The 25,378-nt window shown below is 42.9% G+C and overlaps 1 protein-coding gene across 3 annotated transcripts in view; it reads left to right on the top strand.

Annotated features, from left to right (window-relative positions):
* The first annotated feature begins 2,511 nt into the window (after positions 1-2,511).
* LOC144764069 (uncharacterized) overlaps positions 2,512-25,378 on the top strand; it is an 87,244-nt gene continuing 64,377 nt past the window's right edge. For all 3 annotated transcript variants that reach the window (XR_013596307.1, XM_078650225.1, XM_078650224.1), the window contains exons 1-2: positions 2,512-2,608; positions 25,235-25,345. The gene's annotated coding sequence lies outside the window, so the exon portion shown is untranslated. The remainder of the gene's footprint in view (positions 2,609-25,234; positions 25,346-25,378) is intronic.

Below are 25,378 nucleotides of genomic sequence, written 5' to 3'. Positions count from 1 at the left end.
ATTTGTCCCTGCTGCTTCCTCTAAAAACCAAAGAAAAAGGAAGTGATGTATCGGACCACAAGCCAACAATGCGCAAGATAAGAACAGCAATGCCAGATTCCACCAATGGCAAGCGACAATACAAAGACAAATGCAATGGGTGGAGTTTCAGAAGTAATACTGATTACTTGATGCCTCGCAGAGGCAGCGCATGCGCTGCCCTATACGAGACCTAAAAAGCCAGTTGGGGAGCTAGGAGTTTCATCACCTGGAATGATCTGCCGTTCCATTTGAGAAATTCAGCAGATCTCCTCTCTTTTACAAGGGGCTGAAAACATGGCTGTTTACTCAGTGACATCATTTCTCCTGATATGCAGTGCATAGCGCCAGGACACCTCAGGGTAACCGTTGCACTCTAAAAGTTTAATTAACATAACATGTACTTGCTGCCTTTCCTTTCTAACTAGAGCTCGGCTGATTGTGGGTCTTTTGAAAGTATTTATGTTAATCACAGTGCCCGTCAAGGGCTGCACTTAACAAATACTTTCAAAAGGCATACAACCAACCCCAAAGCTGTGCTCTATTTAGAAAAGAAAGGCAACAAGTCTACAAACATGAGGTGTGCTTTCAGAATCATCTGAAAGAACAAGTACGTGCTTTTAAACTTGATGCATTTATTTTCTAAATACAGTTCATCTGTGTGGCTTATTGTGTGCCTTTTGAAAGTATTTATGCTAAATGCAGCCCTTGACGGACGCTGTGATTAACATAAATACTTTCAAAAGGCCCACAATCAGCCCTGCAGCCGTGCTGCTTTACGAAAAGGAATGCAGGACGTTTAAAAGCACAACGTGTGCTTTCAGATGATCCTGGATGGTGGTGAGTGGTAGTGATGGAATTCATGGAGAAGAAGGAGATGGGGCGCCAAGAAACACTACTTCACAGTGTGTGACGCGTGCTAGGGCTAGCCCTGGGTGGGAGTGTTAGCCCCCCTTCCGAAGGTCGGGTCTAGTTGCTCCCCTGATCACAGCGTACGTCATGGGCTGCATTTAACATAAATTCTTTCAACAGGCAAGCCATCAGCCCCTCATTTAGAAAAGAAATGTAGCAAGTTTTATATAGTGGGAACTCAACCCAAAGGTAGTGGAGCGATTTACTGGATTTTTTTATTTATATGCCTGGGGAGATTCACTGATTTGCAGAGAATCACAGAATGTTAGTCTGACCCGAGACAGAAAACCCATCTCCCAAGTAGGCAGCTCGAGCATTAAGCCACAACCTCTACCACTAGACCGGAAGCATTTACAATATGATATACAACTTTATGCAACGAACAACCATTGACAAAGCCAATAATCCTGGCTTCTTGTAGGTGTAAAGATACTTGTATTATATATTTGGATGCAATGACAGAAGAAGCGAAATATCAGTTGGGTGGCACACTATGCTAAACTATCTTAATTGCTTTTAAGCCACGCCCTTCATTGCATTGGTCATGCCTTTTGAGAGACACCCTAGTTTTTTCATCTCACTTTAAGTCCTGGTCTACACGCGTGGCCAGGTTCTTTGAGCACATAGCCTTGGCTGCAGGGCACAGAGACCTTACTCTCTCGCACACAGAGGATAAAAATAGAGGGAATATTGCTTGTGTGGTATTGTAATTAAATGAGTGACTGTGTTTATGAAATCATCTCCACATTTCCCAGGTGTTGGAAGCCCTGGAGTAATGTTGCAGCCAACGCTCCTCGCATCGTCACTAAAAACATTAACAAAGCCAAACAGCTCTCAGATAACATGAGAGGTGCTTGGCTTTGCCAATGCTTATTTAGACATGATGCAAAGCTCGCGAGCTGCTGTGAACATGACAAAGAATAACACAGTCCCAGGCCGCGGTGCACTCTGGGGCGTCAGCGCTCTGCTCTGCTTTGAGCTGTGCAGCATGGCTAAACAAACATTGGCAAAGCCAAGAGACTTTGCATGGGTGAAATCTCTTGGCTTTGCCAATGCTTGTTCAGGACCTGTGCTCTGAGTGCATAGATACAGAATTCACGAATGGTTTATAAAAATGCAGATCATAAACTGAGGCTTGTAAAGGCCTCGAGGCGCCTCCAGGAGGAGGAGACACAGGGTCAGAGGGGTCAATGCTGAGGGATGAGGGTCGATGACAGAGATGACCCCCTCTTACCCTCCCCTCTCACCCCCTCCTCCCCCTCCTCAGCCTCTCCACTGACTCACCAGGCCTCACAGCGCCTGGAGATGAAGCCGCCGCTTCGAGGCGCCCCCGGGGCTGCAGCTCCGCTCTCTGCGAGTCAGACTCACTGGCTGCAGCTACGGAGGACGTCACTTCCGGAGGTCGTGAATGCGGATCTGCGCATGCGCTGTACTCGGGTTACGTGTTTGTGAAAAGATCGAATGTTTACAACTGCGCAAGCGCGGACCTTCAGCTACTAGTTGGGATCAAGACTGAGGTTTAGGGGTCTGCGCATGCGCGGCGCGGCGCGACCAGTGTGCAACCATGACATATGCCCGCCAGGGTCTGCGCATGCGCAGAGGGACCAGTGTGTTGTCCTGACAGCTGACCCCCGAACTCAGGGTTTGCAGCAGACAGAGCAGGATCCCCGGGTCAGGGGTGAGTGCAGCGTCATCACTGTTTGTGTTTATGATTTCACGAGCACCAGAGAGAGGTGGAGCTGACCCAGGCTGAGGGGGGTCACTGGACACCGGGGAGGGGGGGGGGGGCGAGGGGAAGGATTCTATGGCCCCCCCCCCTGGGGGGGAGGGGCAGGAGGTGAAGGATTCTATGGGTCCCCTTGGGGGGGGGTGGGGGAGGGGCGTGACATCATACTATATTTGCCCAGCATTGAAGAGATTCCCACCTTTAGTTTACTAGAGGCCAAAATTGCTATTTTACAATTACCCCAGAGCGGCAGAATATCTGCAATAAGTAAGGTTGTCATCGTATATATCCCAGACACGTTTAATAAGCTCTGGGTAGCCTGTGAGGGGGATCCGGGCCCCTGAAGATGTTCTCTTTCACACAGATGATGGCTTTCTACCAGGTATTGTATCATACCATTCAAATTACTTATTTTCATATAACTTATTTAACCCACCACAGCTGTGGTGAACACAGCATAGCCCTGGGCCATCCTGTCTCAGATGTCAAATAGAGGGAGGAGATTTATTCCTCAAGACTTGCATGTGATGAATTATCCATCCTTTCTGGAAGGTTTGGTAAATATGTGCAGAACAGATTGAGGAAGCCTGGTCCCTCTAAGTCCTAAAATGGCACTGTAAATATCCTAGAAGATGAAGAGGCTCAGAGTGGAGAAGGTCCTGCAGGGATTGGCATTGGCCTTGGACAGACTGGGCAACAATCAAACATTTTAAGGACAAAGCTGGTGGCCACGCAGGATTTTAATGTCAAAAGTAGGCAAAGGCCATTATTGTCTAAAAGCTAAAAGACGACTAATTTTGACAGTTTATTCTGCTATCAGAAGTGGTACTTTGCTTATGGAAATATTTTAGCTCTGATGAAAAGTGCGGGAAAGCCCCCTTTCAAAATAAATTGGAAGTGCTTGGAGTCTGTAAGTGCTGCTCATGTAAAGCAGCGGGTGGGAGTACATGCAGCCTGGAAGACTCTTTTGGGTTGTCTAGGTGTACATAAGTCATAGATCAAAGAGGGCTTAGAACACTGGCTTTCTAAGTGTGCAAATACATATGTGTTTCCAGAAAATCATAAAGAGTGAAGCATTGTTATTAATAACAGCTGATTGCTGGTTCAGGTTGTTGTGCATTAACACATGCTCCATCATGAAGTAGCAGAAGATTCCAACTAAAAACATTATCCTAATTGTTATTATTTTTTAACCATATATTTATGGATTCTATTAAGACATTTTTCAAACACATTGGGAAGGTTATACCGTACTGACTTAAAATAAGTATTATTGTTGCTTGATGAACCCAATATCCTTCTAGGTGAATCTGTTTTTATACAATTATTTAGCTCAAAATGCATATGATTGGCGTATAATTATGGTTAGAGATATCAGTCTGTCTCCCCCATGAATATGCGCTGTGGAACCTCCAGGAGTCCACGGACCACAGTTAAGAACCACTGATCTACACAAATGACTTCTCACCAAATTCAGTATTCCAGCTACTTTTAGAGCAGCCTACCTTTCTGGGTTATGTGTATTTATTTTATGTTTCAGCATAAATGAGGCTCAAAACTAAGAGGTAAGTAAGTCTCTGTGGATGAACCCAGTGCCAGTCAGCGATGACTGGTCTAGAACAAACCGTAAGCACCATGAGCTCAAAATATTAACAAGGTATTGAGTTGCACACTAGTTCTGTCAAGACTATCCTAGCCATTTCCAATGCATGATACTACATGTCAGCAAGCACATCTTTTACCCGCTGTAGAGTGCTTTCTTGCATGACAAGTTGCAGCCCAGTGCTTGATCACCTTTGATATCTTTCATACTTTGTTTTCTGCAGAAGGGAAGGTCTTGGTGAGGGGTTGGTCATGTGCTGCTCTGGGCATGTACTGTACTAGTGAGTGAATCTCCTTCATTCCCCTTTGGTCAGAAGTGGTCCTGGGCAAAAGTAATACAAGTGAATAGTATTGTTCAGTGGAACACCCAGAGTAGAATATCCTGCTGATAGAGCGCGCAGGTCACCAGACATACTCACCTGGGCCCCTTATGAGTCTAACCAGGTAACCCACGCTACAAACTCGACATCAGTTGATATCCTAACATTTGGACCTATTATGTTCACTTACCAATCCTTGTCTCCGGTACCTAGAGTCCGACAGGATCAGAGTGTTAGTTTAAAGATAGATAGGAAAAATAACATTTGCACTCATATAATAATCACAGACTCGGGAAGTTTTGAAAACCTTTATCTAAGGTAAATTTTTGAATATATGAAACCATAACATTTTTAAATAATTCATTATCAATTAAGAACATGCATATTAGAATGATACTTGCAATGAAATAGAAGGAAAAGTCGTTAGGCATAGAAACATCAAATAACGCAGTGTAGGTGTAGCGAACAAGCTCTACTATAATTACCTAAGTGGTGCTAGGAAATCCAACCCCGACCATGGGCAGGAATGAGGACAGGACCCCAAGAAGGATGCCAGCAAGGCAAGCAGGTGCAGACCAAAACAATCAGGACAGGTACAGCCAAATTGGATCAAGACGGGACCACCAAGGACTACGACCAGCACCCGCAGTTAAAGTTGCAGCACCAGCGTTACTCCTCTCTGCAGCTAACAGCCAAATCCCCAGGGAAATTTCTAAGTCCACTGTCAAAGTGCTTCGCCAGCACTTAGGTTCTCCAAACTCCGATCTGGGTTTTGAATCTTCTGACAGAGTGCTCCGCCAGCACCTCTGCTCCCAGTACCTATTGAGTGCGTTGGGTCAGTGACAGGTCAGCTATTCGGACAACTAACTAACTAAGCCCACCCTAGTTATAATATTGTTCGGGGCAATGTACCACCCCCCATTGTTGCAGGTGTCAGGATCCCCAAATTTGATTGGACAAGGAATGAGGAGAGGTCATCACACCACACAAATTTGTTACATGTCCTTCTTAATATTCATTCTATGAATACGCCCATTTTCCAAGTTCACATTACGTCTTTTTGGTCATCTGAGCATGCTCAGAAAAGTAACTAATTTCATTGAGTTCAGTCCATTCATTGTGGGTCAAGGTGCAATTCCCACGAGCATCTTCTAGCACATTGTCCTTTGGAAGGCGTCCAAAAGTTGAAGTTTCAGGGACATTGATGCTTTTCGCACAGACTCAGTCCCACCAAAGATGGAGTTTGTCAGTACAGCATGTCATCATGAATTTGGATACATGTAAGAATAGAAAAGAACAGTTTTAGACAAAGAATAAATGTATGCAATGTATACCACTTATTACTACACTGATCCCATATAAATCCATTTACTAATGCGTTTTAGTTGGTTAGGCAAGACAGACAATCTTAGCGCAGGCAGCTATGCAAGCTTCCTATGGTTAAAAGTTAAAGGCACGAATGCGCAGAAGCAAGAGTTTCCCTCCAGAATGGTTAGTACGTGAAGTCACATAAGTATGACGGACGCATGCGCAGATGAAAACCAGTTTGGCAGCAGCCATTTTAGATGCAAGCGTATTAACATCAGGAAAGCACGTTGGCAAGCGTCACTTAGATACCTAACGTATAATGTGATGCAATTTTAGTACACAAAACATGTTTGTTAATACATTAATAATTACTTTGAAGATTCTTGACTAAGCAAGTCGCAAGGAATGTGTATCCTTGCTTCATCAATCCCCTCTTTGATGATATTTTATATCATCACTAATTAATGAAAACAGATGCCAACTTTTCACCAATCACCCAATTCAATTTCTTCAAACTACTTGTTTGGTCGTTTCACATTATTCATGTGGAAACTTTTAATTTTCTTATATATATTTCCATTCAGCTCTTCTAATTCCACCTCATCAATATTTCTCTTTTTCCCTTTCTTATTTACTGTAAAAGTTCTTTTGTTTGCAGCATTTCCGAAAATCAGGAGAGCTACTCCTGCCATTGGCTTCAGTATTATACCTACAAGTGTTTTACCTACATTAGTAAACCAGCTACCTATTGAGGAGAGACCATCTATTAGTCTATTCCAGGCACTATCAACCTCGAGTGGTTTGAGTTCCTTTTCCAAATTAGTAATATTCCTCACATCTTTAATTCCACACTTTTATCTTGTATGTAAGTGCAACAATGTTGCGCCTTCAGCATTCTACAGACTCCGCCCTCTTTTGCTAATAATGTGTCAAGAGCAAGTCGATTTTGTAAAACCATTGATCTGATCGCAACCAGTTCGGTATTGATCATCAAGAATCCTCCAGCAGTGTCAGTCGATAAGCGATCAACCACTGTTGATGATTTGCAATACAGGTTCAGTTCCATCTTTGAAACCCCAACCCCCAATTACCTTATAAGTTTGTTTACATTCACTGGAACCAATGAATACATTGTTGTAATAACTCGTTCTCTCTCTATGGAGACAGAGTTTCCCTTTCTTTTTAAAATCCAGCAACATAGCAGCATGGGTCTTGCCATTTGAAGTAAACCACATATTTTCAGCCCATTTAGGAACCTTATTTTTGTGTTCCTTAGCTTTCTTTTGGAAATCCTGTCTCCTTTTCTCAACTTAATTCAAAAATATCTTTTCTTTTTCATGTAAAAGGCAGGTTAGATTATTCTTGTGAGCTTCAGCTATATCTATTGTGTTTTCAGTCAGGAAGTATTCACCCATATAACGCGTTACATCACTTTTAGTATGTACAGGATCTAGGTTACCTCTAATAGGCAACTCTGAAAATATCACATCTGAGTTTGAATAATAGTATTGTAAAGGTCCTTTCTTATAAAAGAGACTAGCTAAAACACTACATGACATAGCATATGTCAAGGGCAAGTAGTGGTAAGTGACACCCTCAGCTACAGAAGTAGGTAATTTCGTACAGACATAACAGTCATTGAATTCCATAGCTTCTACATAGTGTACTAAAAGGTTAGCAAATACATTTAAATGTGTTCTATTCTTTACTCTACTATAATGTAAGTCCTCCTCATCTGATGCTTTTAAATTTACCTCACGTTGTTTAATACTAAGTGCTGTCTTATGTATCTCAGTCTTCTCAGGTGTATCTACCTTATCAGCTATACTAGTGTTATTTAATATATGTTGATTCATTAGATATGGAATAGCTACAGTTAATCCTATCCATACTATAACCACTATTGCTACACTACATATGCATATTCTGCAACAGGTTCTCAAGCACTTTAGTTTCGGTCTTCTAGCAACACTCGAATCAGCCATTATCGACTTTTAAGGCGTCTCAACCCCTCTTTGTAACTTTCACACAGTATTTACTCTGTGTACTTCTCAAGTTGGCCTCACTTATTCGTCAGTTTGATCAGTGATCAATTTGTCATCACTCTCGTCACTTATTTCTAACTTTTCAAAATCTTCAAGGATGATGTTTGTCCATTCAGGGCCTTTAAACTTGTTATTCAGTCTTTTTAAACGTGGGCTTCTTCTTCTCAGAGGTGCTGTGGATTTTCCAGTTTGACTTGATATCTCATGTACTTGCTCAGGCTCTTCATTTATTGTTTTAAGGCGCAATTTCAATCTTTTTACGAATCTTGGCCACTTGTCTCCCTTTCTGAGTCTTTTAGCTGGCACTGTGCTCTGCTCTTCTTCCAATGCTCTTTTATTTTCATTCAGTTGTGGCACATCTGTTTCACTGTTTTCTCTGGTTTCCCTCTCTATCTGACTAGGTCCAGGTCTTATTTCTGTTTCTTCTGCCTGGTTGCTATTCTGGCCTTGTTCAGGTAATTGCTGAATTTGTCTTTGGTTTGTTTTTCTTTCTTCTACCTGAACACGATTTTCTAATTCTGTCTGAACCTGTTCAGGCTCTTCGAACTCTTGACTGTCTTCTGCCTGAACTTCCGCCCTAGTCTCTCCCTTCTCAGACTCCGGAGTTTCAGATGTCGTTTCAGTCGTCTGAGTACCTTTGTCTTTCCCTGTTTGTTCCTCCTCAAGATTACTATTGACTTTGATTTGTGTAATCTGAGTATGTTCTTCTATTCCTGACTCATCCTCACTATCCCTCTGTCTGTCTAAATAAGTTTGACTTCTTGTTCTTATGATTTCTTCAGGTATCTCAACTACTGGAATCCATTCATCTTGTCTGGTGCTCGGTTGCTCATCATCAACTACTTCGAGATCAACGTCTTGAGACCCCTCAGCTGCACAACCTTCAGCCCCAGTCTCTTCAGGCTCTGTCACTCTTTTAGTATGACAGGCGTGGATCCAGTGTAGAACTCCTGCACACTTTACAGCTGTGGTACTAACCAGGATCACTTGCCGTGGTTTTCCCCACCTCACTGCTAGGCAAGATGTCTGTGCATGTTTCTTTAACACTACTCAATCACCAGGATTCAGATCATGTGCTGGTGTGGCTTATCTGGCGACTGACTCTTCCCCAACCTGGTGAGAGATAGAACGCACTTGGTCAGCCAGTTCTTTGCAGTACTCCAGTACTAAGTCATCAGATATATTAATCAGTTTGTGTCCTGGCACCCATGCCTGCCTCATTGCTCTTCCCATCAGAATTTCATGTGGACTCAAGCCTGTGTTCCAATCTGGAATACTTCTGAGTCCCATCAGTACCAAAGGCAGAGCATCGGGCCACTCCAATCGGGTAGATTCATACATCTTTCCCAATCTTGACTTGAATGTGCCATTCAGTTGCTCAACCACTCCAGAAGCCTCTGGGTGATATCCACAGTGCAGCTTTTGCTTGACTTTGAATGCTTCACAGATTAGGGCAACAATTATTTTATTATTAAAATGCAGGCCTCAATCTGATTCAATTGATACTGGAAAACCGAAACGAGGGATCAGTTCTCTACGTAAGAGTTTTGCTACTGTGATGCTGTCATTCCTACGTGTAGGATAGGCTTCTACCCATTTTGAAAGGGCCTTCTGCTTTCCCAATTTTCCCTTGAAGTATGATTGTTTTCTTACCAGGGTTCATTTGTTGGCAAATCAAACATCTATGGCAAAGAGCCTCTGCTATGTTCCTGAATCTTGCACTGAACCATGTTTGTCTAAACAACCTAATCATAGCATCTCGCCCCAAATGTGAATCTCCGTGGTACATCCTAGCCATAGGAGCAAGCATACAGTCAGGTAACACAGGCCTCCCATCAAGGTAAACAATAACACCGTCTTCTGCCCTTCTCTGACAGCCTATCGTTACCCATTCTTCCCTTTCCTTTTGTTCTGCCTCATCCTGCAATTCTCTCACTTCCTCCCACGTACTCACACCTCCAAGCACCATAAGTTGGCAGCTGTTTCCACATGCATCAACTTTCTTGTTTACTGCCATTTTGTACTTTGCACAATGTTGGGCTAACTAGTCAGCATATCGGTTACCTGCTGTCACTTTGTCATTTCCAGATTGGTGAGCAGCACACTTGACCACAGCCACTTCTTTTGGTAACTGGATTGCTTCCAGTAAGTCTTTCACATAATGACCATTTTTAATAGGAGTACCTGAAGAAGTCAGAAACTCCCTTAGCATCCAAAGTTGGCCAAAGTCATGCACAACCCTATAACCATACTGACTGTCAGTGTAAATGGTTACTCTCCAATTCCTCCCAAATTTGCAAGTTTTTGTTAATGCGACCAATTCGGCTATTTGTGCAGAGTTGACTCCAGGTAAATAGGATGCTTCAATTGGACCTTCCAAAGTGCACACGGCATAAGCAACACTTAAACCTCCTTCCTCATGTCTCATGCATGAGCCATCCACAAACAGCTCATATTCTGAGTGCATTAATGGGTCCTCTTTAATGTGTGGACGTGGTTTGGTACTGTATTCAGTTAAGTCGATACAATCATGTTCGACTTCTTCCATTTTTGCAAAGTGTGAATTTGGTAGCCGTGTTGCCGGGTTCAGGATATTACACCTAGCTATAGTCAAATTTTCTGCACCTATCAGAATTCTCTCATATTTAGTCAGCCGACTAGGGGTTAAATATTGGGTTTTGGTTCTGGTCAACAAAATCACAACTGCATGTGGGACATAAACAGTTACTGGATGTCCCATGATAATGGACTCGCTTTGTTCAAGACTTGCACATGTGGCAGCCACTGCTTTCAGACACCCTGGCAATGCAGATGCCACTGGGTCCAGTGTGGATGAGAAATATGCCACATGACGTCATATGTCTTGTGTGTCACAAAACAGTGCAAATTCTTTTGAATAGTCAGGCATTCCTAATGCTGGAGCTGTACACAAACATTCTCTTAATTTCAGGAAAGCAGTCATGCTTTGATCATCCCATTCTACTGGGTCCTTTGCTCTTTTCTTTGACATCTGTATTAATGGTTTTGCTAGGACTGCAAATCCCACAATCCACTGTCTGCAATAGCCTACAACTCCTAGGAACATTCTAATCTCCTTTTGAGTTTGAGGTGGATTCATGTTTTTGATTATTCTGATTCTTTCTGAGGTAACTCTTCTGACTCCTCTTTCTATCTGGTGCCCCAGATATTTTACAGAAGTGGTGCAGAACTGCAATTTTTCAGGTGAGACTTTATGCCCTTCTCTACCTAAATGATTCAGTAATGCAATAGTGTCAATTATACAGTCATTTTGGGTTTTAGACGCCACCAAGAGGTCATCTATATATTGCACCAGGACGGATTTTCCGGGCAACACCAGAGATTCAAGACATTTCTTTAATATCTGATTAAAGATTGAGGGTCTTTCTGTGTACCCTTGAGGGACACGATTCCAAACATAGACATGGTTGTCGAATTTGAAAGCAAAAAGTTATTTGCTATCTGGATGCAATGGGATGGAAAAGAAGGCGGGACACAAGTCAATTACGGTAAACCATCCAGCTCCCCATGGTATCTGATATAGAATAACTGCGGGGTTTGGCACAACTGGACAGCATGGAACAACAATTTTATTAATTTTTCGGAGGTCTTGTACGACCCTATACTTCCCACTTGGTTTCTTGATGCCAATTATCGGTTAATTACATGGACTGCTCATTATTTCTTGTATAATTCCTGTCTCAGTTAATCATTTTATTTCTTCTGAAACCCCTGCTTTTATTTCTGAGCTCATTCTGTACTGTCGATTGTTTGGGTATTCTGCACCTTCCTTCACCATCACTTTTATTGGTCCAACATTTGCCAATAAACCTACATCTTTTCCTGTAAAATCCCACACTATAGGATCCACAGTATGTTTTAGCTCATCTGGTATGTCCGCTACAGTCAGCTTTTTAATTTCTGTTTCTGGCTTTGCTAACATCAGTTTGTAAACTCCATCCTCATCAGGAGTTTGAATTTCTACACCACTATCGGTACAGAAAATGGTGCAAATCATTTTGCACAACAAATCTCTCAGCAGATTCACTGGGCTGGAGTCACACATGACAAATTTGTGCATGTCTTTAAAATTGCCTATTCTAACTTCCATTGGTTCAGTTACAGGGGTACTGATTTGCTTATTAGAAACACCCACTACTTTGATCGCTTCTCCCGAGAGGGGTAGGTTTGGAACGTCTGCTGTTCTCACAGTAGAACGAGAAGCCCCTGTGTCCAATAAAAAGGTTACATAATTTCCCTCAACTTTTCCTTCAATATATGGGCCAGACTGATCTACCCGCAAGGATGCACCAAGTACGCACTCCTCGTCCTCCCCTCTCAGGCACCGTCAGTCAGAATCGTCAGCAAAGAATATGTCACTCAAACGAAATTGGGATGCTAATGGGTCTGCTCCACTATTTCCCTCCCAATCTGTGGTTTCCACACTGTATCCTTATTTGCTCCTAGACTTTTGCATAGGGGCAAGGGGTATCTGGTTTTGTATTACCTGCCGCTGTGGCTTCCTTTGCACCTCATTCTGCGTCTGCGGATTTAAAGGATTATTAGGCACACTGTTATTATTAAATACCTCTTTACACTCGTTCTTCCAGTGTCCCAACTTTCCACACCCATGACAGGGAAATTTCTTCTTGACTTCCTCTCTATTAAACTTTCCTTTATAGTTTACCCCACTTCCATCTCCCTGGCCTCCTGCTGTTCCAGCATTATTCGTAATTTTACTCAACTAGAGTTTCTGCTGCTCTGCTAATTTCACCTGTGCCCACATTACCTTTTCTTCCAAATTCTTTCTTTTGTTATCCAATTCATCTACACAATATTTTCCATATTTCAGGAATCCATCTATAGGCTTGGCCTGCCAGCATATTTTATGATCCTAGATCCATTGCGAAATTTCAGGTCTCAGGCCCAGCACAAACCGATAGATGAAATGGGTCATGTCTTTTGTGTCAATGTTTTCTAGCCCACTATACTGTTTGAAACTCTGCAAGAGACGTTCATAGTATGCATGCACAGATCAGCTTTATTTTGAGTGGTTCTATCAATGTTAGTCCTATCAGTTTCTTTTGGGGGAACTTTCCCTTTCAGGTAAGTTATGACTTGATTATACTTTTTCATATCTTCATTGGACGGGGCTCCTGTTTTCAGATCTCTGGGGTATTCCTCAATGGGCCAATCAATAGCAATTTTACATTCTGTCCACAAATCGACTGGTACAACAATGTCGAACAATCCGTCCAAATCTTTCAGTAAAACTTTCAACACCTTTACAAATCTTTCAACCTGCCTGTACCACTCCACAGGGTTTTCTCTCAATTTTGGAAAGTCATTTGTAAATGACAAAATATCCTGACGGGACCATGGGACACGCACATAACCTCCCCCTGGTACTTCTCTCATGGGATACAGTTTCTTTACCTTTTCAGGTTCTTTTAGCAAATATTCAGAAGTAGATTTATTTTGTTTTGTGTGTACTTCCTCCTTTTTCTTAGCCCACCTGGCTTTCCACCTTTCTAAGTCATCTGCACTTTTCTCCCTGACACATTCATGTTTTATAAATCTTTGTCAGTAAACTCAGCTCTGTAGGGTTTCTGCAAAACCTTTGATCTGCCAATGTCAATTCCCATATCCATAGCTCCATCCATTAATTTTTCATGGAATACTCTGGTGTTTCTAGTAATGCTCTAACATATGAACAATAAATCGTCATCTGTAAAGGTATTTAACCTTTCCAATCCCACATTTCCAGCCATCATATCTTCCAATTCGACCCTTAATTTGTATATATCCAACATTTTCGGTGGTGTTGACTTAGGTTTTTCTATTTCTCGGGACCATCTCCTTATTTCTTCTGGGGTAACTACTGTCGCATGTATCGTACCTGAGGATGCTTCCATCCGTTCCTTTCTAGAACTTCCAGGTGTACTTTTTCTGGCTGAATTTCTGTCTGGCTCTCTGATGGGTAAATCCATAAGGGAAATTACTGACTCACATTCACTTTCTTGATCATCCACTATCAGAGTCTCCTTTCTAGGCTGGTGTGGTCAGGACAGGGGCTTTTAAACTAGGCGGTTTATCCCCATATAAGGGAACAACAGGTGCCAATTGTAACTGGAATTGTCAAAGCTTCAGGACTCGTGTTTAACTGGGAAATATTCTGAATTAACTCAGTTCTTTGTTTCTCTAGTGCTTCCTTTTCCTTCTCTTTTAACAATTTTTCTAATGGTTTCTCATGCAGAATTTGTGGAACTTAAGGTGGAGCAAAACATGGAGCACTTGGATTAACTGTACTTGATTCTTCATGGTAAGGTGGTGGATTTTTCATTAACAAATCCTCCATATAATCATCATCTGACTCACCGCTTGTCATTAAATGTTGTGTTTTCGCTACACATTTGATTACGGGAGATTTCTCTAGCTCTCTCACCGGGTATAATCCTTCCACTAACATGGACTGCCTCCACTGTTTCATCAATTTGTCTCTGGTCTCCTTTGGATTATTAGGATAGTACTCACTCCAATATCTCGCTCATATGCCTCAGTCTCCCATTCTTCTAATGCCTCATACTGCGTTAGTCTAGGTCTGGGATCTAGTTCATTCATGCGAGTTCTCAGATTGTACAAAACTCGACCATTGAAACTACAATTTTTGGACAAAGCTAATAAACCATCATATTTTGTGTATTCAATCCAGTTCTCTACCCACACACAGGTGTGATAGCCCCTTTCCACCATCATTTATGATGCGGGCGTTTTGGGTGGTGGAATAATAATTCCTTCTCTAGTTTTAATCACTTTGTCTTTCTTGAAGAAATTCTTAACCGTTTTGAAAAATGACATTTTTCTCTTTTCTCCGTACATTATGTAAGGTCTACCTCTAATGAATTGCTCATGCGCAAACCCTAAATACCCTCTGTCATGTCGATTACCTTCAATCGGACCTATATGCCACATATATCACAAACCACAATCTTTGCAGTAATACTCAGTTTTATATTTACAAAATGCTTCCAATACCAGCTCGTTTCTTAATTTCAGTGACCAATTAAAATCTCAGGTTCAAATTATTCCAACCAATAGTTGTGCGGCTTTTCCCATGAGACGAGTTCTCACGCTCCTGTTTCTCACCCCTCCTTTACAATTACTAACTCGCTACACACCCGCTGCCTCAACCAATACCAGCGCAGCTCTGAGTGACGTCAGCGCAGCTCTGCTACTGACTCCCTCCTTTGCAAGATAATACGAAAACTTTCTTTCTTGTATTTTAATGTGCAGTTTTCATTAATCAACAACATTAAAACATTCGCCACTGTACCTGAGTGACTAATTCAAAGGACTGATAGGTTTTATATACTGCAAGTAAATCCCTTTCGCTTACTCTTCATATGCTGTGAGTAGATCCCTTCCGCCTACCCTTCACTCAAGCATTAAAGAAATTACTACTTCCCTGGCCTTACCCTCTCCTGGGTTATTTCCAAGACCAAAGTTTCACCAGTGAACTCCTCTGCTGTCAATCAAGCTCAGAAGAACCTGCTACTCCTTCCGTATGACCCTTTCTAGGTGATATCACACTAAAGGTTTTGCCAGCAAACTCTTGGCTATCATTTATTCACACATTCATTCAGAAAACCCTAAACAGTGCTTCCAGCTTTACTTAGCCATGCACTGAATTCCTACAGGTAAGTGACCTCACTACAGTGTGGCTTCCAGTTACCACCTGCTTATTCTGCCCCTGGGATTTCCAAACAAAACATAAAACAAGTACGAACAATTTGGGTTAATACATAAAATAGCATTTTCAAAATACCATTTCAAATGTAAAATACAGTTTGATCGATCAATAAAACTAGTTAACCTACTAACTACCTACCTATCTTAACTAAACCCTAACCCACGCTACAAACTCGACATCAGTTGATATCCTAACATTTGGACCTATACCGTTAACTTACCAATCCTTGTCTCCGGTACCTAGAGTCCTACAGGATCAGAGTGTTTGTTTAAAGATAGATAGGAAAAATAACATTTGCACTCATATAATAATCTCAGACTCAGGAAGTTTTGAAAACCTTTATCTAAGGTAAACTTTTGAATATATAAAACCATAATATTTTTAATTATTCATTATCAATTAAGAAGATGCATATTAGAATGATAATTGCAATGAAATCAAAGGAAACGTCGTTAGGCATAGAATCATCAAATAACACAGTGTAGGTGTAGCGATCAAGCCCTACTATAATTACCTAAGTGGTGCTAGGAAATCCAACCCCGACAATGGGCAGGAATGAGGACAGGACCCCAAGAAGGATGCCAGCAAGGCAAGCAGGTGCAGACCAAAACAATCAGGACAGGTACAGCCAAATTGGATCAGGACGGGACCACCAAGGACTACGACCAGCACCCGCAGTTAAAGTTGCAGCACCAGCGTTACTCCTCTCTGCAGCTAACAGCCAAATCCCCAGAGAAATTTCTAAGTCCACTGTCAAAGTGCTTCGCCAGCACTTAGGTTCTCCAAACCCCGATCTGGGTTTCAAATCTTCTGACAGAGTGCTCCGCCAGCTCCTCTGCTCACGGTTCCTATCGAGTGTGTTGGGTCAGTGACAGGTCAGCTATTCGGACAAGTCGGACAACTAACTAACTAAGCCCACCCTAGTTCTACTATTTGTCGGGGCAATGTACCACCCCCATTGTTGCAAATGTCAGGATCCCCAAATTTGATTGGACAAGGAATGAGGAGAGGTCATCACACCACACAAATTTGTTACATGTCCTTCTTAATATTCATTCTATGAATACGCCCATTTTCCAGGTTCACATTACGTCTTTTTGGTCATCTGAGCATGCTCAGAAAAGTAACTAATTTCATTGAGTTCAGTCCATTCATTGTGGGTCAAGGAGCAATTCCCACGAGCATCTTCTAGCACATTGTCCTTTGGAAGGCGTCCAAAAGTTGAAGTTTCAGGGACATTGATGCTTTTCGCGCAGACTCAGTGCCACCAAAGATGGAGTTTGTCAGTACAGCATGTCATCATGAATTTGGATACATGTAAGAATAGAAAAGGACAGTTTTAGACAACGAATAAATGTATGCAATGTATACCACTTATTACTACACTGATCCCATATAAATCCATTTACTATTGCGTTTTAGTTGTTAGGCAAGACAGACAATCTTAGCGCAGGCAGCTATGCAAGCTTCCTATGGTTAAAAGTTAAAGGCACGAATGCGCAGAAGCAAGAGTTTCCCTCCAGAATGGTTAGTACGTGAAGTCACATAAGTATGACGGACGCAGGCGCAGATGAAAACCAGCATGGCAGTAGCCGTTTTAGATGCAAGCGTATTAACATTAGTAAAGCACATTGGCAAGCGTCACTTAGATACCTAACGTGTAATGTGATGCAATTTTAGTACACAAAACATGTTTGTTAATACATTAATAATTACTTTGAAGATTCTTGACTAAGCAAGTCGCAATGCATACGTATCCTTGCTTCATCACTGCAAAGTCCGTGCACAAAGCAAACAATATTTAAAGCAAAAGTCTCTAAAACAGGCTTCTCCAACTAGTAGCTTGTGAACTACTGGTAGCTCTCCAACTAGATAGAAGTAGCTCACTTATGTGAATTCCAGCCTACTAAATTGGAACATTTTGCTATGTTGAATTAATATCTGCAGACCAAATGTGTGTATTCAAGACAAAAAAATTGTGTGTTTTCACAACTCATGAGTTAATGTTTGGAGACAAAAATGTCTGAATGTCCAAAATATATGTAAAGCTAATATCTGAGTGATAAATCATGCACTATTACTGATAATAATACCTTCATGCTAGGGGCTATGGATGTCATATTAAGCCTATAGAGGCATTCAAATTTTTACTTTACTGCTGGCAGTCCTGCCGAATGTACTGAAGTGATCACTGTGAGTAATCTAGCATTGGGTTGGCCACTAATGTGATCTTGTCTGATGTGGTCACTAATACAGCACAAATAATATTAGTAGCTCACAAGGTTGGCAGTCTCTGCTCTAATTAGCCTACGCTAGATGCTAGCGCGCGCGCTGGCGCCTCTGACTCCTGTGTGCTGTGCGCTCCGCCCGGGCCGCAGCAGACTTCACTTGGCAGCAGGCTCAGTATGTAACAGTTAAAGATCCAACGTGCTCTGCTCTCTGTGCTACAATGTTACATTTGATCAGCACTGCGACCTGGAGGTCCGGGTGGGGCCTGCCCGATGCCTGGCTGACGCAGTTAAGGTATGTGTGGCAACTTTGCCATGGCGCTGTGTGGGGACTCAACGTCACGTCCTGCTGACAGGGTGCGCGCCAGGAGTTACATTTTGTAATGAAATTGGAGGTGGAGGCTGGCTGCTCAATGGTTAGCGGGCAGCACCGGAATCATGGGGCTCGGCTGCCTTTCCACACCGCTGATCACACCTGCTGCACGGCCAGGACGCCCGCTCTGTGGGACAGAATCATTTTATGGCTGCTGGCGAATACTTAACAATGGATAAAAACGCACGGGTGTAAGTAACATACCATACTTTCATGGTAGCTGAGAATGCATGAGATCGGTGGGTGCAACTGAACGGAACAAGAATAGAGCTCCCAGAGTGCACCGCTTCATTACATGAATCCCCAGAACTGAAAATGTGATGCCCCGATACCTTGGCACGCCAAGCACCCGGCCACCCTATCCCAACATGTAGGTGCTACTTTCATCCAGGTGTCACCAGCTCACAAGTGAAATGGCAGAGACAGTGAAATCTGCCCATGTTTCCAAGGGTGGATTAATTGACTGGATGACTGCTCCACATGGTGTGAAGTGGCTGCCTGCAGTCATTTTAACGCCCTTCCCTTGCCGTCCTGCCAAGTACCACGCATCCGGCTTAGCATTTACCTCGGGGGCTGCATTCACCTGACATGGCGTCAAGTGACTGCAACAATATACATTGTGTCAATTTACCGGGCGTGGAGACAGGAAGTAGTCACTTGTGAGGTGGGCCACGGCGCAAAAGGGGGGCAGTTATGTTTCTTTGGTTTGCTTGCATGCACTACTCACATTGCTTCCTGTGCCGCCCGTTAATTGGTGCCTTTAGCGACTGGATCGAAGGGACATCCCACAGTCTTCATTACAAAGAGACTGCACAGACAATCTTCATTACAAAGAGACTGGCGGAGACTCGTCATAGCCGTGGCCCGGTCAGGTCTGAATTACTTTTTGAAAATAGCATTTAAATGTTCAACCTGACTGAGCCTGTAGCTCTGCTCACTGGCTGCTCTCGTCAGACTGGTGCCACGGAGGGCAGAGCTGTGCCATTTAAATGGCACTGGATACTCGAAAATATAATTTATTTTACAACCCTGACTGAGCCTGTATAGCTCGCTGCTCTTGGTCTCCTAAGGCTCGTAAAGAAATCTAAAATGTAATGATTGAAAAGGGAAAACCCAAATGTGAGCCGTTATCAATATAATTTACATCTAGTTTTCCAGGGGGGGGGGGGGGTACAGCAGAAAGAGTCACTCTGGAGCAGACATGTTCAAGCCCTGGTATGATCATGTGAGGTGGAGCCCGGTGGGTAGTTCTGCCTTGGTTCTGCCCCAGGTCTCTGTTGCTAGCACGTCTTTCTCACTTTCTCGTATAATTCATGATCAGCTGTGTATGGATGGGGGCCTCGCTTCTACTAGGCCGTCACTTATGGATGTTAGTTGCTCCTTTAAATGGTGTGTGAGCTGAATTTCTGGGCTGTCCTACCAATTTTAGGTATATTATACTGACAGCCAGAGTTATGTTTTTTCTTAATTTCATATTTTCAGGTGCACTGTTTTCTAAAATGTTCTCAGTTCCTGTAGCACAGTATCGATTCACAATAGACGTTTTGTCAGGCTGAGCATAGGCCCTCTGCAAACTTCCTCATGGAGAGTCTGAATTCTGATGAATGATGGTGATGTAATTGTTTTCTGCCGTAGAGTCTTCTTAGAAAGAGATTGTAGGTCAGTGACCTTCCATTACAGGGGTATTGCTTTAGTTTCAAGAGATTTAAGAGATTCCCATTGCTCAAAAGTTTGTTAATTTTTGCTATTTAGCTCTTTTCAATGCACTTCATTGCTTGGTTTTCCTTGTGAGAAAGTGTCGCTCTAAATGTCATACATTTGGCACTTCTTACAGTTTCCGGTTGCTCAAGTGGGTGTAATTTCGAATATTTATATGTTCACTTTGTCTTGATTGCTTGATTTTTCTAGTGAGGAGACTGTCACTCATAGGACCTTGTCAATCACACCCAGGGAGGGATTTATGGCATTACAACGCATGCTTTTACCACGCATGTTTTTACATCGCAACTTTTACAACGCATGCCTTTACAACGCATAGTGTTGAGGGGTGCTGGATAGTGAATAGTTTAATTTACTATTCCAACTCCAGTCCGCGTGGATAGCAGGGAAGGTGTTGGATAGTAAATTAAATCTATTCCCTATCCTAGAGCACCCCCCAGTGCAATGCGTTGTAATGGTTTGCGTTGTAAAAGTTGCGATGTAAAAGCACTGCATGGTAAAAGATGCGTTGTAAAGGATGTTTCCCCCCAGGGAGTCTTGATGGCTATGCTGTCTCTGCTCAGGCACCCCTGTGCGGCCCTCGCACCCGTTCTACCCGCCCCTGGACCGGTCTCTGGGAACCGGGCAGGCCACACGTCCTCCTGCAGCCAGTGCTGCCAGATTTTTTAGGCATTCTCTAGCCCAAAGCCAACCAAAAAGTAGCCCAAAGTAGCCCAATATTGCTACTTTAAGGAAGGAGGGGCAGGGACAGCATCAAGCAGGGGGTGAATGCATTGGAATTGATGTTGCAGCAGGTGGCCAAGTAAATATTTGTCTAATACAGCGCTTTAAAATATTACTTTGCTGGAGCGCTGTATACCTATGTATAATCTGGCAACTAGCACAAACCAAAATTTTACTGCACAACAGGGAAAAATATAGCCCAGTTGTGCGTGATCTAGCCCAATGTGGCTACACTGCCTGCAGCACCACTCGGTCACCAACTGCGCATGCCCAGATACTGAGAAATTTCACTGATATCTGATCACGGATAGTGATGTTGGACTACGCAGGCTCAGATACTGAGACACCACACATATCGAACTGCGCATGTGGCAATACTGGTGTTAGACTGCAGACGCTCAGATACAGCAACACAGATACAAGCTAGTGATGTTGGACTGTGCACGCTCAGATACAAAGATGCCCAGGTCAACTACGAATGCTCAGAGGTGCAGGTCTAGTGCACGAACTGCGTACGCTCAGTCATTGTTCATAGTGAACTCCGAGCTGCGCATACTCAGGGGAATGGGTGATGCTACCGGCAGCAGAGCGCTTAGAAGGCTGTCCCTATGCAGGCAGGTGCTGCAAAGTTGATGATGACAAACGCACAGGTGGATATTAAGCATTGTATCAAACAAAGCAGAGATAAATAGATGGCTTCCAGGTGCTGAGAGCGAGATGGCAGGGCCTGGAAAGGGCTGATGACGTCTGTATAAGTGGGACACACGGGTCATGTGCATGGTCATCACGTACCTGCATAGAAGTTTTGTGGGTGGGGGCAGAGACTGCCCCGCCCTGCTCACCCCTCTAGGCTGACACCCCTCCCATGATATTGTGGTGAAGGAGGCCCCCCTTGCAGGCAGCTGGGAGGGACTAGAGTATAGTTACTTTTGCAACAAAATCAAGCTATGAAGACGAGGGAAACGTCTAAATATCAAAATTACCCCCATCTGAGCAACAAGAAACCCTAAGACGTTAACTGCTGCAAAGCACCAGAAATGGAAAGGCTCAGGCCTAGTGCCCTTGTAACCTGGAGTGGCATGTGAGGATCCCCATAGAACTGAGTGGTGATTGCTTGCCTATGGCGCAATAACAGGAGGACTCAAACAGCAGAAAGCCTTCATTTAGAGGTGGCAGGTAATGGGACACCCCCGGAAACTGATGGCTTTATAATCTGTCTAGCTCTCAGTGCCTCCTCCCGCCCGCTCCACCAAATGCAGACCCTCCTCATTCAGAGGTTGGGTACCTCTGTGTGTTCGATGCTGAATGTTCAGTAGCTCCACCGTCATAGAAACCTTGCGGGAGGGGTGTGGGGCGTCAGCTGCTGCAATTTGGCGTGGCATTACATAAGAAAGCAAATCAAATCTGCTGTGGTTTTTCCTGCATCCAGGATGCAGAACATGGTGGTGCTGGTCATGGTAAAAGGATCCACGGCTACTGACTTTGGCACTGGGAACAAGGTTTGATTCTCGGCGATACCGGCTCAACATCCTGTGATTCTGGGTAAATCAGTTCATTTTCATATGCCCAGCAAACAAATGAATGTGTCCTTGTAATGTAACTGGTCAAGTTTGAGCCCTATAAATATCAGCAAAAGAAAGCACGGCCTGGGAGAAAAGTCCCAGTGTCTTTGGAACACTGGCTGAATAGCATCAACTATATAAGGCCCTGCCTGAAACCTTTTTCGATCTGGGGGTCTCCTGAAAAAGCCAACCGAATCTCCACCGTGAGCGCCCTGGTACAGTAGTTTGGGGGACACTGAAACATTTCAATAAAAGTACTCATGTCTTTTGATGGGTGGAGCCTAAGTTGGGCACTATACTATACAAACCATTACTATAATTTGCCACATTCAGGACATTCCAAACCTTGCCATCAATCAATCAATCAATCAATCATAGCATTTGTATAGCACGCTACTCACCCGGGCGGGTCTCAAGGCGCTGGGGGAGGGGGGTCCGTTTATTGCTCGAAAAGCCAGGTCTTGAGCTGCTTCCTGAAGGCGAGGTGGTCCTGGGTTTGCCGAAGGTGGGTGGGGAGGGAGTTCCATGACTTGGCTGCCAGGTAGGAGAAGGATCTCCCTCCGGCGGAGGTGTCACCACACTCTCGGCAGTTCATCCTGGTTTGCAATTGGAAAACCAGTTGCCTTCTTTTGAAAGTAGACAATCACACTTTCTTTTCCCTATCATATTTCTCCTTAATTTTATACTACTTACAAAAAAGCCCTCTGTTCTACTTCCTCTCCCTGTTGCTCTTAACCACATTAGGTCTTTTAAGCTACCATGAATGCAAGTCAGCAGCAGTTTCACGTCCTTCAAGCAGTTTAAAAACTCACCCATCTAGCACTTTGCGGAGTGATGTGATAACTCTATAATATTGCTGAATATAATCTTTCCAATCACCGTGGAAACTCCTCGCCTCTCTGGTGTATTTTTTAAACCTCACAAACCGCTCATTACTTAAAGTGCCTTTGTGATGTGGTCCACACTACTATTCTTAAGAAGGTCCTTCCTATCTTGCGAAATCAGTTGCAGACCATTGTCGTTTAAAAGGCAGTTTGGAAAACCTTCCTCAAAGAACACCTCCCTAAAGAATGTAATCACTTGCTGTCCATACAACATCCCTATCACCTGTGTTATTCGTTTCCCCGCTCGCTACAGGTTACCTGGGCCAGCAAACTGTTGTCAGAGTTAGCTTCCCTTCCCAGACACATATTCAATTGTATTTCTGTACTCCTGCATCTTGGAAACCGGTCTGGCAGTGTGGGGAGTAGCATCTCAACCTCCACTTGGAGAAAGGATACTTACTAGAGGCTTTTGGTTTCTTCTTAGTATAAGTTGAGCGCCCCACACTTTATTCCGAATATGTTCCGTAGTCCATGCACACCGTTGTAACTCCCTTTCTGTCATTGCCTGTCTTCTCTTGGAGATAGATATGCAGTGTGTGGTTTACAAATACAACAGTCCACTCTTTATTGCCTTCTGTTGGTGATACCCCAACTCCGACACTATACAAACAAGCATCTGTTGTAATTTCTCGTTTGTCCTATGCAGAAAGGGCAAAGTGTTGGTGCACCAGCAATGTGAGCTTTTATGACATCAAAATCTTTCTGTTGTTCAGTAGTACTTTCAAACTGTGTCATTTCTTAATAGCTCTCCTTATGGTCTCTTGAATATTAGATACAAATTGCTATTGCACTCGCATAGCCATGCAAACTAAGAAGTTCTCCTTGGTATCTGGTGCTAGGGCTTTGAAAAGAAATGAAGTAATTATTTATAAAGCACCACTGTTGCCTGAGGGCATCTATGTGATGCTTTCTGTAGAGAAGACAAATGAAAAGACTACAGTGCCAAGCAGAGAAACCAGTCCCAAAAAGAGATAATTGATTACATGGTTCAAGGCCTGTTCTGAAAGCATAAAGGCTTGTACAGGCGTTAAGTGAGAAAGGTATGGAGGTCCATCTTTTTGCTGTACAGTAGATAAAACATCTGCCACCCCAATAAACTTTTTTTATTTTGGAAACCTTGACATTGCATGCTGATGAGGAACGACAAGGAAGGGGTAGCAGGCCATTGTCCTGTAGGACTATTATAAGCACAACAATGTTCCTCTCAAAACTAGAGCAAACACAATTTAAAGCTGGTCTTAAATGTATTTATTGCAAAGGAGCACTCCTCGGGACACACTGAAACAATGCAAACCATTAATCCTTGTATGTGACACCGGAAACAAGAAAGAGAATGAAATGAACAAAACAACTGATCCTAAATATTAAGGATACTTCAAAGCAAGCAATCATTTTCGGCGGCTTCCAGCAACAAGCCAATGGCTGAAGCGTGTAGATCCATAACATCTTCCTTTTCATTTGTATGATGGTTTTCCACGCCAGACCTAAACATTTTAAATTAGTTTGTTTTTCATATCGAAAAGCTACACTGAAGGCATAATTGCAGTCTCATCGTCATGGGTAGACAAGTAGGAAAATATAGGTATGCCAGAAAAGTAGATTGAGCATTGCAAGACAATCTAAACATCACTCTTGTTGGTATTTTCTCCATTAAGCAGCACTTCATGATGTTTGTCCCTGGTTTACCACTTTTCATGTAGATTTATTTGCTTCCATAATTACTCATATTGTTTGTTGTTATATTTAGAATATTTTTAGAGTAAACTTAAATGAGGATTGTGTAAAAATAAAAGTAAGGCTCGTACAGGGGGAAGTCTTAGTCCGTGTTGTGTACATTGTCGTAGGATAAACTGTATTTTGCGGAGGAGCTATAATCGATGATAATCCTGTTTATTCACCCTTTGATGTGTGCAAAGAATTTCCAATCTTTCTTCCACATAGGTTACTTCTGTTGAAGAAACAGGTATTTTATATAGATTATTTCAAGTGATTTGTATTTAATTTGTCTCATGAAAAACTTATTCTATTTTTCTGTCAATCTAACAGGTCACAAAAGAGGAGTACTAAAGGAAACCGATAAACAACTTGGTGTATAATTCATTCAGAAGTTTGGACACCTTCTTGTTGTGATCCAAGAAGCTTCTTCCCAGGCACCAGGTAATGCAAACTAATTTGCTGCATTTTAAGGTA

This window comes from Lissotriton helveticus, chromosome 6 (genome assembly GCF_964261635.1).
Source record: "Lissotriton helveticus chromosome 6, aLisHel1.1, whole genome shotgun sequence".
NCBI lineage: Eukaryota > Metazoa > Chordata > Amphibia > Caudata > Salamandridae > Lissotriton > Lissotriton helveticus.
This window is presented reverse-complemented; position numbering and strand designations above follow the sequence as displayed.